The sequence below is a fragment of the Vicia villosa genome, unplaced genomic scaffold (assembly GCF_029867415.1).
Source record: "Vicia villosa cultivar HV-30 ecotype Madison, WI unplaced genomic scaffold, Vvil1.0 ctg.000794F_1_1, whole genome shotgun sequence".
NCBI classification, from domain to species: Eukaryota; Viridiplantae; Streptophyta; class Magnoliopsida; order Fabales; family Fabaceae; genus Vicia; species Vicia villosa.
The window spans coordinates 102,178-113,990 of NW_026705351.1; positions in this window are offsets into that span (position 1 = coordinate 102,178).

Here is an 11,813-nt window from a genome sequence, read left to right on the forward strand (position 1 = left end):
GTAGCGATGGCTCCCTAGTGGATTTGTTCCATCGGCCAATTGTGAGCCGCCACGTGGCAGAGGTTAAGTGGACCAGAAATTAAAAAAAACCTGCACACCAAATATATACCACAGATAAGAGGATGGGAGAGATTAGTTCTCTCATATTTACCGTTTTTTTTCGGTCCTCGGTTTCTCCCTTCACAGATCTATTTCTCCTTTTTTTCTTTTAATCACAAATTAAAATCAAGAGAAATTGCAATCAAATTCTACAAAGCCATATAATTGTTAATCATCAAAAGAAATATGCAAATGGAAGGAAGAGAAGAAATAATGGAGAATTGACGGATCCGGAATTTTCGACGAAACGAGGGCGGTGGTTGAAGGCTTTCAGGCGCGATGGCTTCTGGCGACGTCATGATCATTCCCGCGGCAAGGCAATGGCCGATCGGTGTTGCTGAGGCGTGCGGGAGAATCACGGCGGAGACCGTAGCTCGTGCGGTTCGTCGTCGATCGATGTGGTGCTGATGATGGCTGAATCGGTGGATGCACAGTGTTGTTCATCACATCTTCTCCTCCTTGCTTTTGTCCTGCAAAACAAACTTTGTAATGATTGTATTAATGTTAGTCGTTGCGATTTTTATGAAGGTAACAATTATGGTGAATAGTTGGTTATGAATGAAGGGTGGTGGCTATGTGATTCTTGACTGAATGTTTCATGTGTTTGGATTTAAAAAAATTGATTGCTGAGAAAGGTTTAATTTCTTGTGCAAAGAAGGTTTTACTAAGACATAAATAGATTTTCAATGGGAGAAATTTGGTTCATGGTTAATGTTGGTAAGGTTAGTGATGGAGAGTTTTTGTGGAGTAAGGTGACTGGTTTGTGTTGTACGTGAGAGAGAGTGGATGTGGTAAAGAATAGGGCTAGTTGGTGGTTATGTTAGGCTTTTGATTTGTATGGTTTGAACAAAAGTGATGCTAAATGGTGGTGAGAAAAAGAATGGTTGAAACAAGAATATGCAGCATTGGCACGTGAATGTGGAAGAGTAGGCTAGGTTAGGATTTCTTAGAGACGGAATAAGGGTTGGTGTCATATTTATATTGAGAAAATTAGGTTAGTAAAAAAAAAGCATAAGTCAAAAATTAATTAACACAATCAAGATTCTAAATCAAATTTTAATTTGATTTTGATTCTTGACATATTCAATCAATTATATTGATTTTGTTCTAAAAATATAAAATATTCTCTTAAGATGAAAATGTAACCAAATCTTTTTGAATATTTTTTTATTTTATGATTTTTTTTTTTATATTTTTTGAATAAAAATGAAAAAAGTAAGAAAAAGATATTATAAAAATATGTAATTAATCAAATACGAAAATTAATTAAAAAATAATAAAAAATGCAATTTTGTGATTTTTTTGAAAATAAAATAAAGTTAGTAACAAATAAAGGGAAAATGTCAGACGTGAGATTTGAACCTGGAACCTTGCACTTGCAAACCTTACTTCCTTACCGCCCGGGCTATGTCAATTATTTGAAATAAAATGACATATGAAAATATATGTGGGCAAATTTTGGGGTATGACAGGGATACATAATAAAAACCGGGGGATGCGGAAAGTAAATGCGAGGAAATAAAATCCTAATTAACTATTACATCAAAACTTTGCGACCTATACATCGTTTCTAAAATTTAAATAACAGAAATTAAATAATTAAATAAATAATTAAATAACAGCATATTTTAATAAACGACGAAATTTAAACAAACATGCGACATTCAAGAGTTTTGAGATGAGAAGAGAAATTTGCGCATAAAATATGAGTTCAAAAACAATCGGGGTTAAAAGCCTTATGACTAAAAAAACGGGTAAAAGTCAAAAAGGTTAAAAACCTAGCCTACAGTTTGCCTTGGATCAAGGTTTAAAATTATACCATTTATGCATTAAAAAACCTAATTAAGTTAGCCTAAATCTATAAAATTAATTATTGGTTAGAAAACTAATTAATCTAATTAATTAAAATTTGTTATAAACTAATTAATTAAAATTGGTTATAAACATTAACCTAAAGACTAAAAATATTTATTTTTATGTTATTAGTTAATGGTTTAAAGAAAATAATAATTAATGGTTAAATAAAACAAAACAAGAAAAAAAGAAAAATAATAAAAGGAAGGAAAAGGAGAAACCTGGGCGTTGGGATCCAATGCTCTTGGCTCTTGAGTGTCGACCATAGGCAGGCGTTGTTGTGACCTTCTGATCTGGGAATACAGGAGATCCGAGGGCCAGCGTATGGGGTGCGTCATGATCATGCGTACCACTAGATCTGCAAGAAAGAAAACAAAAAAAAAACGCCCTTTAGGTTCGAAGCTCTCAGCCCGTTATGCCCTAACAATTGCATCATTCGGTTTGAGCCTGAAATCTCCCATGTAAAACGTCCAACCTGTTCTAATCGATGCCCTGAACACAATACTGCACACCAAATCAACTAACAAAGCATAAATCAACAGATTCGATGTTTGAGAATCTTACCGCCGGTAGAGTTGAACAATGGCGTTCTGGGCATGTTGGGTCTTGACTACGGATGTGGTTGGATCCTTGAGAACCTCAGGAGGCCGATGGGATGATAGTAGGCGACTGAAGTTTGCTGCAGAAGTTCTTTTTGTTAAGCCCTTGTTTTTGAAATTTTTTGAAGTTTGAACGTGTTTTTCTTAGACTAGGATTCGTGGTCAGGGGCTGAGCATTGTTAGGTATATATATAGGATGCATTTAGGGTTACAAACTTGGTTCAAATATTTTGGAATTATGAAGATTGGAATATGAAATATTTAGATTGATTTTTTGTATGAAATCTTTCTAATCTTGGCTCAATATGTGATTCAATTTGTTTCAATCATTGTTTGGCCAATTAAGGGAAAATATTTGATTGATTCCTTGACTTAAAATTAAAGCAAATAATATTTCACATTTATTTTACTATTTTATATAATTTATTCATGATTTAAAGTGATAAAAACCATAAAATAATTAATAAAATAATAAAAAATAATATGACTCTTGTTTGGGGCGTGCATGGGCTTAAGGTAAAGTCTGAATGAGGAGAAAATAGGCCCATTTGGAATTTTGGACTTTTTCTTTTCACACATGCCTTTGGAAATAGGTGAACTTGTACACCTTGCCATTTCCTCATATTTCAACATTTTCCCAAGTTCTTGGACTTTTTAGAAACCTTAAAGAGTCCTCTAACCAATGTCTTTGGTCTCGTGTCAAAACAATGTTCCATGCTCCTTGTATGTTCTTTTGAAAAAGATGACTTTTGATTGACTTTTGAAAAGGACCTATAATGTTTTGACTTATATCTCTTAGGCGGAAGCATTTCTTGACCTTGGGTCCAACATGAAAGTTGTAGAGAATCAAATTTCCATGATAATGAGCTTCAGTTGAGGAATTTCTGAGAAAGTATGAGAAAGATATGGCTGGTCAAAGTTCCGTTGACTTTCTCCTATAAACCCTAATTTAGAAACTTGGATTTTTGATGATTTTAGAGCTTTCCTTGATGAATCATGATCAATCCTTGATCAAATGATGTATGAGACTTCAAAATAAGGTTGTTGACAAAAAATCAGAAGTTTTGACTGTACTTTGACCACAGTTGACTTTTAGGTCAACTAGTCGATTATTGATCGTTCGGGCCATTGGGTGAGCAATCTTTTGAACCAGAGCTTGAAAATTGGCATGAGGATTCTTCGGGGCATATGAGAGGTTATGAGGTCCACTTGATTTGTCAGAACTTGATTTTTCTTGAAGAGAAGCAAAAACCCTAGTTGTAGGTTGTTTGTTTAGGAGAGTGTGCATCCACTTAGATCTTGAGCTGTTGATACTTGGATGAGCTTGAGCATAAAAACGTGATGGGCAAATTTTGGGGTATGACAGGAGCGTTTGTGAGTGACTCTGTTAATTGGTTGGCATGAGATGATGGTGGTTCTGCATGGATCATTGTTTCTCTTGATTTGGAAAAAGAGCCCTATCAGAAACTTTAGCTTCCTGATTTTGACGTGTAATTCACAATTTCTTTTATGACCTTAGGGACATTGAAGGGTTGTTTGTCTCTTTTCTCTCACAGGAAGAGAGACAGGTTTTCTAATGTTTGGATTATGAAGGAGTATGGTAATGAAAAGTCTTGGACTAAATTGTTAAGTGTTCCTCCCATGAGAAAATGTCATGATTATCGCTATAACAAGGCATTATATATTTCAAAGGATGACCAAGTGCTCATGGAGTTTCTCAAGAATGGCCACTTTAATTTGGTGGTTTATGATTCCATAAATAATACTTTTAAGATTCCTAAATTTCAATATTATGACATCCACAATGAGATCACATCAGAAGTCTATGTTGAGAGTTTGATATCACCTTTGTAGATGTTGTTCTATATGACGTGATTTGGAGACTTTGCTGCCTGCAGCCTTTAAGTTAACATATTATCTTGTTATTTATTTTATGCTTAGTCTTATTACTAGTGACTTCATTGGTTACTCTTAGTTTATGGTGTATGGAGCATGTGACTTGAGAAATTGCTATGTTATTTTTTCATTTATTTATTAGTTAGAGCTGTCGGTTTTATCACCGAACTTTACATTCTAATATAGTTAACAATCATTCAAATCTTCCACCATATATAAAAAAGTCCTCTTATTATTTACTTACTATTCTAGGTTTTGTTTTCTATATCATTGGCTGATTTCTATATTTTGCTGCAATGTCTGATAGCATAGCAAAAGATCACATATCTACCATATGCATCGGTGTTGGCCTTTGTTGTGACGAGCCTATTTGTAAATCCACCCTTCAAATCTTAATAGCATAGCCAAGTCTATTGAAGGAAAAATATAGAACAACTTAAGAATATTGTTTGGTTGTTTTTGATTCCATAAATAATACTTTAAGCTTCCTGAATTTCAAAACAATGTCCGTGTTGAGATGGTGGCACAAGAAGTCTACATTGAGATCTTGATATCACCATTGTAGATGTTGTGCTATATGACCTAATTTAGAGACTCAAATACAGTCTATAGGTTAACGGATCATCTTGTTATTTATTTTGTGCTTATTCTGATTAGTGATTACTATTGGTGACATCATGGGTTACTCTTAATTTATCGTGTATGGAACACGCGACCTGAGAAATTGCTGTTATTTTACATTTATTTGTTAGTCAGAGCTGTCGGTTTTGTAACCACACATTACATTTTATATAGTTAACAATCATTCAAGGCTCCACATTTGATTATAGATTTCTCTTACTATTTATATTTAATATATTATTCTCAATTTTGTTTTCTATATCAATTGGTGGTTTTTACATTCTGCTGTGATGTTTTGCTCACATTTTGTTTTCTATGCAATCCTTGACCTCTAACAAACTTTATTCAATATGATAAAGTTTATTTCTTCATGAAACAAACTTACTCTTGATTCGATAATACAGTTGAGAAAAAGTATTTGTTTGTTGAGATTTTAAATCTGATAAAGTTTTCTGTCATGTGGCTGGAGAGTTAAACTCCAGTAGTCCAGTCTGAAATTCAGGTAAGAAATCAATTATTTGGGCACAGTTAAACTTTTAAAGAGTAGAGTTTATATGATGCCAAAAGAAATTATTCTCGTAACCCAAAAAAGAAATTATCAAGTATTAATAGTGATTATTGTTCTACGATTGGAGATTAATTGAAAGAGCATTCCCGAGAACAAGCAAAAGAAGAACAAGGACAAAAGAAAGTTTTAAGGCCACAAATATATTTTACTATTTAATTATTTTTTTTATGTTTGAGAACTCATTAATCAAGTTATAAATTTTATTAACCAATTTTATAAATATGATTAACCAAATTCTGTATCGAGTATATTATTTTTTTATGTCAAAATATATATATTAACCAAACTTTGAAATGTATTAACCAAGTTTTAACATTTCATTAACCAAAGTAGTTTTAGAAAAATATATATTAAAAGTAAAAAAAAAATTGTTCACATATTTGTGAATAATGTTTAAGGTGTAGTTGTAGGATTTGGTGTAAGAATAGTATTTTTCAAGTTTTTAATAGTTTGTATAATAATAACAACAAAAATACCATTTCTCTATACTATAGAATGCTAGAAAGAGAAGCTCCTCCTTCTCTCTAACTTTTCTTATTTTGTTCTTGTAATCATGGTTCGTTTCCAAGATTCAGTCCAAGATCAAGATGGTTGGAGAAGGGTTAGTAAGAGGGCTGGTGGTAAGAGAGACAATGGGGCATGGGATGTAGCGGATGGTGCAAGAAGTAGGTTACCAAGCACGGATGTTACTTCTTTCTTCATCACGAAGTTTGGGGACAATTGGAAAGCAAAGGATTTGTTCTTTAAACTTGAGGAGCTAGGGGAGATAGATGAGGTGGTTATTCTTCCCAAGAGAGACAAGAGAGGGAGAAGGTGTGATTTTGCTCGCCTATTCAATGTGGCGGACGAGAAACGTCTTGCTATCCATCTTCATAGTACTATTCTTGAAGGCAGAGCACTGTTTTCCAACTTGCCAAGATTTCAGAGAATAACTAAGGAGAATAGCAAGGTTTTTGACAAGGTGGAGAATCGAAGGGCGGTGAATGATAATGTCAAGCGAGTTAGGGTTCAAGGTAGGCGCGACAAAGGATGGGTGGATAATGGTTCTTTCGCTGAGGTTATTCTGAATCGAAAGGTCTCTCCTTTTGATACTGGTGAATCCTGAGTGGTTAAAACTTTTAAGATGAGTTCGGAGGAAAATGACCTTAACAAATATGGGAGGGCTTTTACAGAAGTTTTAAGAGATCCGAGTTTGGCATCAGAGTTGAAGAAGCTTTTCCTCGAAGAGGGCATTTTCACCATCAGAGTAACAACTTTGGGCCCCAATCTATGCATCCTTGAAGACTTAGTTTTTGGAGAGGTAGAGATCTTCATTGAGGAATGTAGAAGTTGGTGGGAGCAATGGTTCAATTGCATTAGAGCTTGGGAACCCTGTGATGTTGATTCAAAAAGATTAGTTTAGTTAAGAGTTTCGGGCATTTTGTGTCATGCTTGGGGTTTCAAGTTGTTCAAGACAATTTCTGAAGTTCGTGGTTCATTTATCAAGTGTGATGAATAGACCTAGCTAGATTTAAGATGGATGAATCTAAGATCTTAATCAAAACAAGCCAACCAGATTTGATAAATAAGGCCATCATTGTAATAGTGGATGGTGTCTCTTTCAAAATGTTCTTGAAAGAAGATTTTTCCACTCTGAAGGAAGCTGTTGCAGTGAGGTCCGCTAGGGAAGAGAATGGATTAGAATTTTATTCATCTTCGGTGGAGGATTTTTCAGATGGTGAGGAAGGTGGAGAGGGTAGTGGTGTACCCAAGGGGTCTATGTCAGAGAAGTATGTGTCAATTGTGACTGAAGCTGAAGCAGCAAGGGGTGTTGAGGCAGGGCCAACTGTTGACTATGTTTTGGAGGCTAAGAATAACTGTAGTTTTAAGGAGAATTTCAAATCAAAAGCTGAAAAGGTGGCACCTATTTTATCTAAAGAAGTCTCTTTGTCCAACAACATGCCTTTTCTTTCCCATGCATTAAATGCATGCCATGATTATAGGGGGAGTCCCGAGGAAAGAAGTATAGGAGATTTCGGAAACAGTGTGAATTTGATAGATAATAGTGGGTAGAGATCTTCTCCATTTCTTAAAAGAAATGTAAGACTCCATTACTATAGTTTTGAGTATATAAAATTAAATAAGTGTGAAATAAATGTCACATGTCATGAATATACGTGTTATTTATATACAAAACTATAATAATGGAGAAAATGGAGAGAGAGAAAAATGGAGAGGATCCTGACCCGGTAATAGTTTAGTTGATGGGACCACACTCAGCAAGAAGTGTTTATGTGACTGTGGTGGGCCGGTGGAGAACTTGGATCGCTCTATAGGCCTAATTTATTTTGATTTAACTTGTATGAACCTTCATATTTCAAAGCCCAAAAGGAATTTTTCAAAGCCTAAAAGGAACAAGATGAGGAGTGTCCAAGACTTAGGTAAGAAGGTGGATCTTGTTCCGTCGTATTTTGCCTGCATAGCACCGAGAAAGAGCAACAGTTCGAACCGGAACAATATTTCTACAGTAAATCCTGATTCTGAAGGAAACTCTATCTCAAACGAAACCTTTTTCCTATGTAACTCTCATACCGATTCTGAGGTTTTGCGCTGTAACAATAGACTATTGAATTCTTTAAAATCGGATGTGGGAAGGAAAGTCTGGAATTCTATTGCTAGATTGGGAGTGGTGAGTGGAGTGGGTGATAGTATGAGCATCAAATTAGTGGAAGAGATGGAGTTGAGAGATAAATTGGGTGTTAAGGGTAAGAAGGTTATTTTACCTAAGTTATCATGAATTTAATCTCATATAACGTTAGAGGGGGAGGAAATTATCCAAAAGAAAGAGAATTAGCTTTCTGTTAAATTCAAGTAAGGTGGATGTGTGTTTTATTCAAGAGACTAAGTTATCTTGTTTTAGCGACTCCTTAGCTAGATCTCTTTGGGGTGGTAATGAGGTGGATTGGACGGCTTGCAATTCGGAGGGTGCGTCGGGAGGTTTGGTTATACTGTGGAAGAAAGGATCCTTGACCCTCAATTTCTGCTTCATCGGTCAAGGATTCTTAGATATTAACATCAATTGGAAAGGTACATGTTACAATCTTGTGAATATTTATGCCCCTTGTAGTATGGTAGCAAGGAGAGGGTTATGGAACGAGTGGGTGGGATGGAGGCTAAAGAATGGGAATGATGAATGATGTCTTGGAGGAGACTTTAATGAAGTTACTTGTAGAGAATAAAGATTAAGGGTAGGTGATTACCTTAATAGGAGAGGTATGGAGGAGTTTGAGGAATTCATTGAGCTTATAGGTTTGCTTGATATTCCGTGTGTGGGAGGTAAACTCTCTTGGTTCAAAGACAACGGGAAAGCCATGAGTAGAATTGATAGATTTTTGGTAATGAGAAAATTGATAGATGTGTGGGAAGTAATTAATCAAAGGACTGGTAGTAGAGATATATCGGATCATGCTCCTATCCGATTAAACTCCGGTTTTATTGATTGGGGACCTAAGTCCTTTAGGTTCAACAACGCTTGGTTTAAACATGAAGATTTCAAGGCTTTTATTTGCGAAGAATGGCCGAAGTTGAAGATAGAGGGTAGAGGAGATTTCATTTTGTATGAGAAGCTTAAATGCTTGAAGGAGCGGCTTAAAACTTGGAATCGTGAGGTTTTTGGATGGATCGATTTAAAGGTGAGTGAGGAGGTGGGAAACATCAATGAATTGGATAAGTTGTTGGTGGACTATTTTGGAGGTAGTGTTGATTCCTTGGTTGCTACTATAAGGGAAGCTACAAGTGAGTTATGGAAGTGCTTATTTGTGAAAGAGAGTATGTTAAGGTTGAACTTTAGACAACTTTGGTTGAAGGACGGTGATAAGAATTCGCGGTTTTTCCATAACTCCCTAAAAGATAGATATATAAGGAATGCAATCTCGTTATTGGAGGGACAGGATGGCAAGGTGGAAGGTGTAGAAGAGGTGAAAGGGGAGGTAAAAATTATTTTGAAATTTTTTCAAAGAAGAAGATTCTAATAGAGCTTTCCCGGAGGGCCTTATTTTTAATAGTTTGTGTGAAAATGATAGATCGTGGTTGGAAATACCTTTTACAGAGGAGGAGGTTAAGAAAGCGGTTTGGGATTGTGATGGCAACAAAAGTCCCGGACCGGATGGTTTTACCCTTGAGTTTTTTCAACAATTTTGGGAGACGATTAAGGTTGATGTTGTTAGATTTGTGCAGGATTTTCACGACAAGGCTAGGCTTACGGAAGTTTGTACTTTGTCCTTCATTGCTTTAATTCCTAAAGTCAAGAATCCTCACTCGTTGTCAGAATATAGACTGATTTTTCTTGTGGGAAATTTGTATAAGATTCTTGCTAAAGTCTTGGCGGGAAGGTTGAGATATGTTATAGAGAAGTTGGTGTCGAACAATCAAACGGCTTTCATTCCGGGTAGAAATATTGCGGATGGAGTACTTGTAGTTAATGAGGTGTTAGATTTAGCTAAAAGAGTAAAACGGAGTTGTGTAGTTTTGAAAGTAGATTTTGAAAAATCTTATGATCGAGTTAGTTGGAATTTTGTGAAGTATGTGTTAGCTAAGATGGGTTTCGGTGCTAGATGGATAAGATGGATGGATCGTTTCATTTTTACTAGTAGTACGTCCGTCTTTATCAACGGTAGTACTACTAAGGATTTTAAGGTTGAGAAAGGTCTTCGACAAGGAGATCCTTTGTCCCCCTTTTTGTTTGTTCTGGTTATGGAGGTACTCACTATTTTAAAGATAAATGCAATTGTCATTGGTGACTTCTGGGGGTTTAAGATCAACGATGTCGAGAAAGTGAATATGCTTCAATTCGCGGATGATACCATTATCTTGGTGGAAGGAGATATCACGAACTTGTGGAGTATGAAATCTATTCTTAGGGGTTTCGAGATGATGTCGGGTTTGAGGGTCAACTTCCATAAAAGCAACATATATGGCATTAATGTGGGTGATTGGTATCTTGAAGCGACATCTTCATTTCTTTCTTGCAAAGTTGAGAGTCTCCCGTTTAAATTTTTTGGTGTTAGAGTGGACGATAGTCCGAGGATATCTATGTGGAGGGATTTGATTTCTCTTTTGAAGAGGAGGTTAGCCGTGTGGAAGGGAGTGCATCTTAACATTGCGGGTCGGTGTGCTTGATTAATTTCGTGCTAAACGCTATTCCCATTTATTCTTTATCTTTCTACAAAGCGCCTTCTAAGATTCTAAAGGAGATTCGATCTATTCAAAGTAATTCCCTTTGGAACGGGAGTGACGTCAAAAGGTCGATCCATTTGATGTGTTGGGATACCGTTTGTAAAACACGTGAAGAAGGAGGTTTAGGAGTTAAGAATGTGGAAGTAGAGGATTTTAACAAATAAAGAGGCTGTTTGGCGTGAAATCCTGTCATCTAGATACGACAACCTGAAGATGAAGGCTCTCATTGGCGATATCTCTGTTGTGGAGAAAAGTGACTCAATTTGGTGGAGAGACATTTTATTATCTGATAATTATGTGTATTTGTTGGATCACCATTTTGCATGGGCTGTGTTTTGCAATGTTGGAAATGGCATCAACGTACCTTTCTCGTACAGTTGTTGGGCCGATAATCATCCTCTTTTGCAGGCCTTTCCCGAGCTTTTTGCGATTGCGCACGATGATACAATAACAATAGCAGCAGTTGTCTCTTCCTTCTGTCCTGGTTATGCGTGGAACGTAGAAGCAATTTTCTAGGACATCAACACCGTTCCTGGATTTCTGTGGCAAGAACTGCTTGCGTTTATCCAACATGTGGTTCCGCGGGAGAATGCTATGGATGACTTTGTGTGGAGCATCAATACAGCGGGGGGTTTTTACCGTCAAATCTTGTTACGATTGGTTCAAAGCTAAGCTATCCGGGCCACCTCTTCATCCCCTTATTGTTAAAGCTTCTAATCACCTTAGGAAGGTAAAAGCTCCGTCTAAAACTGTTTTTTTCGGTTGGAGGATTCTTCACAATAGATTAGCTACTAAGGACCAATTACATAATAGGGGTGTTTTGGTGGTTAGTAGTGATTTACTTTGTGTGTTTTGTTCGATGAAAGAGGAACGTTTATTGCATCTTCTAGGGGGTTGTGTGGTTGTGGCGAGTCTTTAGAAGAAGGTTTTTGAGTGGATTGGTCCCATTGAGGACATAATTT